A 6,995-nucleotide genomic window follows, 5' to 3' on the forward strand; every position below is an offset into this window, starting at 1 on the left:
CGACTCAATGGCACCTGACAACAACAACAACAACAGCACAACTGTCAAACTCATCAAATTGAACACTTAAGATGTGTGTTTTATTGTATATTAATTATACCTCAATTTAAAATAAAAGTGTGTGTTTGTATTGGGGCAGGGGTGAGTTCCAGGAACATTTGTTCATAACTCTTTACTGACCTATCTGATCTGTTCTAGTGTGAGCTTGAAGTTCTAATCTGTTCAGGCTAGGCTTTAATTATAGAATCTATCTTATCGTGCACATAATCCAGTATGAAAAAAAAATAGAATTTAGAATCTGTGAGGCAATTATGTAGAAAAGTCTTTTACTGTTCTGAGCAACCATTTGACCACTGTAAAGCACTGACTTGTGCTAATTGACTTGAACCTGCATACATGGTTAGGTTCTTTAAAAGTTGAGTACTAACCTTCCTTTAGGGAGTCCTCGAGTGGCGCTGTGGGCTAATGCACTGGACCAAAATGTTGGTTTGAACTGCAAGGTCGGCGCTTTAAACTCACCACCTGCTCCTCAGAAACCCTATAAAGGGTTGCTATGAGTCGGAACTGACACCATGGCACTTAACAACAACCCACCTTGGAGACCCTATCCAGGGTCACTATGAGTCAGAACTGACTCCACAACACTAACAACAAACTCACTTTACTGCAAAGTAGTCAAAATAATGGGGTATTGTTGTTAAGTACCTTCAAGTCCTCTCTGACTCATAGCCACCTGTATATGGTTTCCAAGGAGCGGCTGGTGGATTTGAACCACCAACCTTGCGGTTAGCATTCCAGTGCTTATCCTATAGTACCATATCAGGACTCCAGATGGCGTAAAAAGGAATTATTCATGGACCATACCCTGCATTAAGACCATTCTCTGGCACTCGCAGGCAAGGCCTTTATTTTGCCTTTATAATGCTTAGATTCAATTTCAGGACATTTGCATACAAAATCATTTCTTTTCAACAGCAGATGGGCACTTAAGGCATACTTCCTTCCTTGTCAGAAAACTCTTCAGTATTTGCCTTGGTTTTGTGTAAGAAATCTCAGGGGAGAGGAAGGGGTGTGTATAGGAAACAAACAGATAAGGCACTCAGCTGCTAACCCGAAAGCTTGGAAGCTCGAGTCCACTCAGAGACAGCTGGGAAGAAAGGCTTAGTGAACTACTTCTGAAAATCCAGCCATTGAACCCTGGGGTGCAGCACAGTTCTCCTCTGATGTGCATGGTTTGTCATGAGTTGGCATCAACGCCACGGCAACCGGTTTTATGTAGAAATGAGCCAAAAGTCAAGTCCATGTGGTAGGAATTTATTCATTCGTACTTTGTGTTCCTACCAAGAAGACCACCATCAGATTATAAATGACTACAGAGTGGGTGCAAAGCTTTTTAAATTTGGGGGCATTTGCTGGACTCCCACGGAGAGGATCATGTGACCTACAGAGGTAGACGGACACACAGGAGAGGGAGTCTCTTTGCAAGAGAGCTAGGGAATTGAACAAGCAATTGTGCTTTGGGGTAGGGTCTCTGATGAAATCCTGCTGTGTGTTTGCTCACTCCTCAGATATCCCAACTTGACCATTGGGTTTCAGAGAACTAGATCCTCACTGTGCAAGCCCAGATTTATAATTCTAAGAATAGTCATTTAATGTGCACTGAAGTGGTTTCTAGGGCACTGCTTTGACATTGTCCAAACAGAAGACATTCGAAGGAAATCTACAAATTATAGAAACAGGTTTTCTGCCTAAAGAGCTTTCTGGAGAATGAACTATTTGAAATTACCTTCCAAATTCCCACCTGAAAGCAGGCAGCTTGAAGAGTTAAGTACCAAACTTTTATACAGGTGGTCAACAGGGACAGATTTATAGGTGCCAAATAAGACACTAACATCAGGAAATGTTACTTGGTATTTTAAGCACATGAGTCAATGTGATCAGCTCAAAATCAGACAGGCCTTCTGGAAGGGATTCAGAAATATGGGGCTTGCATCTTAATGCTCTCAAATGTAAGGGAGAAAAAGGCATACTTTGGATCCTTTGTAATAGCATAATATCTGAGGTTAACAAGTTTGCCCTGTTGTGAACGGAGAAGAGCCCAAAATGAGAATAGGTCGTCAGGCTCCAGGGCAAAATGAAGCTGGAAGTTCTCCAATCTACATTAACTGTAGCATGTGCTGTTGATGAGAGCACTTCTGAGAAGCTGCTAGTGTGGTGAAAAGAATATAGTGTTAGAGGTCAAGCTCTGACTCAGCTCGGCCAGTCACTGACTGGGTGACTTTGGGCAATCCAGTCAATGCCCATGTAGAACTGCAGACAAGAGCTCTAGGCAAACCAAAGACCCTTTATTCACTACCCAGGGCCTAGAATCCTGCCAGGCACCATGATTGTGGATGGGCAGAATCTAGGTTTGAATCTTTATTCCAGCACGTACTTACAGGGTGACCTCAGGGTTATTCCCCTTTAGTTTCCATGATCAGAGCATGGTAATTCTTTCTCAGGATTCTTGAGATGATGCGCATGAAGCACTTCGTAAACACTCCATAAATTAGCCATAATCATTTATTCTACACTAATTCCTTACATTTCTTTTAAAAAGAAAACTTTCAGAGCGCTTTAGTTTTACCCGTAATGTGTATGTATGTACCTAACTAACCATGATCTCCAAGATGTCTTTTATTTCCATAATACCCAATCCATGGAGTAAGTACCCAAGAATCAAGTTTAAACTAAGGATTCTACCCCTTGGCCCAGTTTGCTTTGTTCTAGCTATATGTGCCTGGGATAGTTAACATGTCACGTTTGGATCCATGCAGTAACTGCCAGATAAAATTGAAACTACTTAATATAGACAGAAGGAGCTCTGGTAGGTAGTGTAGTGGTTACGAGTCGGGCTGCTAACCTCAAGGTCAGTAGTTCAAAACTACCACCATTCCATGGGAGAAAGATGAGGCTTTCTGCTCCAGTGAAGATTTACAGCCTTGGAAACCCTCTACACAGTCTCTATGTGTCAGAACCAACTCCACGGCACACTACCACCAATCACCACCATCAATATAGAGAAAATAATGTGAATGTACAAATGGCACCAACAATGCCAATTTGAGTCCAAATCTCATTCTGCCTTTGGGGATCTGAAGCAGTTTTTTTTTTTTTTTTTAATAACTATTGTTTTTGAAAATATGAAGATCACCTTTGATCTTCATAGTAGTTCTATAATAGACAACTTAAGAGAATGGGCACATAGAAGCAGGCAGACCCTGCCATAAATCACTGTTAACTTTTGAGCAAGTTAAACCTATAAACCTGTTTTCTCCTTTATAAACCAAGATGGCAATGCTGGCTTTCTTTGAGGACTGTTCAGACTATACAAACAGGGCATCTGGTTGAGAAGCACTAAAAAAAAAAAAACAAACACAGCTATTATTGTTGTGTGCTATGGAGTCAGTTCTGACTCATAGCGACCCTGTACAGGGTTTCCGAGGCTGTAAATCTTTACGGGAGCAGAAAGCCTCATCTTTCTCCAGTGGAACAGCTGGTAGTTTAGAACTGCTGACCTTGCGGCTCGCAGCCCAATTCGTTAACCACTATGCTACCAGAGGTCTTTATAGCTATTATTAGTACCCCTAGAATACTGGTGTGGCTCTGTACGATAAGCACTGGGTTGTTAATTACAAGGTCAGCAGTTCAAAGCTATCAGTCATTCTTTGGTAATGCTACACGGGGCCTCTATGAGTCAGAACCGACTTGATGGCATTTAACATTGGTATGTCTATTTCAGAAAAGGTTAAACTACGGCTGAGAAGCATAGGTATTCTTTACTACGGACACTGGGCTTAAACATAGGAAATTATGTCAACACATAGGATTATCAAAAGAATAGAATTAAAAATCAGAAATCTTAAGTGTTCTGCATTCACCTGTGATTAATAAGTGAATTACTCTGAATGCAAGCATTCAACTTCTGCCTTCTCGGAAACCTGGTGTGGCGCTGTGGGTAAATGCGCTGGACTGCAAAGTCGGTTTGAATGGCAAGGTTGTCATTTTAAGCTCACCAGCTGCTCCTTGGGAACCCTGTAGAGTCACTGAGTCAGAACTGAATCAACGGCATGTACCAATTTGCCTTCTCAGATAATTTCCCCCTTTTAGGAAGATAACGTATTGCTAGTTGATATAAATCTCTCACACTTTCAGTTCCACTTCTCAGGAGGGCTTTTGGTCTTTCAGTTTCTGTAAGGTGGATCACTTACTAGAAACTGGGGGTGGGAGGGTGGAGAGCAGACACTGTACACTGGACTCTTGGGTGAGACCATTCCAGACCTACTTAGCTAGAACCTTACCAAGAGTCCTTCTGTTCTTTGTGACCTATGCTTGGCTGCACTCCCTCTTTGCAATTATAGTAAATTGCATGCAACCCAAGATTAATACAAGAGGGCTTCAAAAAGTTCACGGGAAAACTTCATTATCTTTTACATTTTTCCCATGAACTTTTTGAAGCCCCTTCATAAAAGTTGGACAATGATGACCGTGGGTGGTTTTTCTTGAACTAATTTTTCCAAAATATTGTAATCATTTCAAAGGTGAGAGAATTCAAAGTCTGGGTTTCCTAGGTTCCTCTGAACATAGGGTACCAAACCAACACCCAACCCAGAGTTGACTCCCACTCATAGCAACCCTGTGTAGGATCTCTGAGGATGTATTTACCTTTAAGGGGGCAGAAAACCATTTTTTTCCCACTGAGTGGCTTGTGGGTTTGAACTGCCAACCTTGTGCTTAGTAATCCAGTGCTTATCCTACAGCACCACCAAGGTTCTCCATTAAAAAATACATATTTAGCTGGCTCTTGTTGACAAGAATTCGAACTCCTGAATTACTATGGTAATTAGGTTGTGCTTTGGCGTTGTCACCCTGGGTGGCACAAATGGCCTACACACTTGCCTGCTAGCCCAAAGACAGGAAATTTGAATTCAAAGATACCTCAGTTGAAAGGCTTGGTATTCTACTTCCAAAAAAATCGCCACTGAAAACCCTATGCAACAGAGTTCTGACATATATGGGATTGACAAGTTGGTAACTAGTGCTTTTGCATTAAGAGCTTTCGAAGTATGACTGACTCATATACTTTTTAAGTTCTGTCAAGTCAGTCTGTACAGTTTCCAAAGAGTGGCTGGTGGGTTTGAACTTCCAACCTTGGGGTTAGCTGCCCAGTGCTTATCTTACAGCACCACACCCTAAACTGGCGTGTCTATACTTTGAATCAGCTTTTCAAAAGAATTCTGTATTAATTACTTTTCCTATCCGAAAGATCAACAATGGTTCCAAAAGTTGAATTTAATCGCACGGAAAGCAACAAAATTCAGAAAACTGGTCATCCAGTTTCAATATGAAATGCAGAGATCAAAGGGATATGGGCTGTTCTTCCATGTTCTCAGTTATAATTCCTGTAGCAAAGTCCAGCTGTTGTTAAGTCACTTCTGACTCATAGCCCAACAGAACATTGCCCTGTCCTGCACCTTCCTCACAATTGATACATTTGAGTCTACTGCTGCCTCCACTGTGTCAATTCATCTTATTGGGGTCTTCTTTTTTATCGATTCTTCATTTAACCAAACATGACATACTCTCCAAGGACTGGTCCCTCCTGATACTATGTCTGAAATGTGAGACGAAGTCTGGCCATCCTGGGTTCTAAGGAGAATTTTGACAGTACATCGTCCAATACCAATTTGTTTACTCTTCTGGCAGTCTATGGTAGTTTCTGTATTCTATGCCAACACCGTAATTCAAATACTTCAATGCTTCTCCAGTCTCCCTTACTCACTGTCCAATTTTCACATGGTTATGAGTCTATTCAAAATACCATGGCTAGGGTCAGGTGCACCTTAGCCTAATGCAAATAGAAAGAAATCCTTTGATTTCTCCACTGTTGCTTTCATGAGTGTTAATTGTGGATCCAAGCAAAGTGAAGTCTTGGACAACTTCAATCTTTTCTCCATGTATCATGTCATTTATTGGTCCAGTTGAGACCTTTTCCTCTAAATCAGTTACAATCCATACTAAAGGCTGCAGTCTCTGATTGCCATCATTATGTATTTTGAAATGTCTTCGCTTTAAGCAAGATTGTCTATCACAGGTTGTTAATGAGTCTTCCTCCAATCTTGATGCCATGTTCATCATATAATCCAGTTTTTCTGATGATTTGCTCAGCATACAGATTGAATGAGTATGGTGAAAGAATACAACCCTGGCACACAAACCTTCCTGGTTTTAAACCAATTTCCCCTTTTTCTGTTTCAACAACTGCCTCTTAGTCTATTTACAAGTTCCTCATGAGCACAATTACGTGGTGTGGAAAACCCATTTTTGCAACGTTATCCAGTTTGCTAAGACCTACACAGTTGAAAGCCTTTCCATTGTCAACAAAGCACAGGTAAACATCTTTCTTGTATTTTCTACTTTCAGCATTGATATCCCTAAATTCCATATTCTCTTCTGAATTCAGCTAGAATTTTTGGCAGTTTTTTTTTTTAACTTTTTATTGTGAGCTGAGTGATAGTTTATATGGGAGAATATCAGCTTTACACCATTTCATTGCAGTTCTAATCTCCGTGCATCACCATTCAACAGTAATTGCTTCCATTTCCCTTTTTTTGGGGATGGGGAGGAAAGGGGATGTACAAAGCAACACTCAGGAATATATAATAATTTAAACCAAAGGGTGCATTCTGCAAGCCTGTCTGGCAGTTCCATTCTGATGTAGTTAACAACTGTTTAGAATTATCTTCAGTAAAATTTTACTCCCATGTGATATTGATACTGTATAATGATTTTCACTTTCTGGCAGACTATTAAAAATTCTTTACACTGGAAATTCATTTTAACAAATAACTATCATATAGAAGATTGAGGTTGTCAAGGACTTCATTCTTCTTGGATCAACTATCAACACTCACGGAAGCAGCAGTCAAGAGATCAGACGACGTATTGCACTGGGC

Source organism: Chrysochloris asiatica, unplaced genomic scaffold, assembly GCF_000296735.1.
Source record: "Chrysochloris asiatica unplaced genomic scaffold, ChrAsi1.0 scaffold00092, whole genome shotgun sequence".
Taxonomy (NCBI): domain Eukaryota; kingdom Metazoa; phylum Chordata; class Mammalia; order Afrosoricida; family Chrysochloridae; genus Chrysochloris; species Chrysochloris asiatica.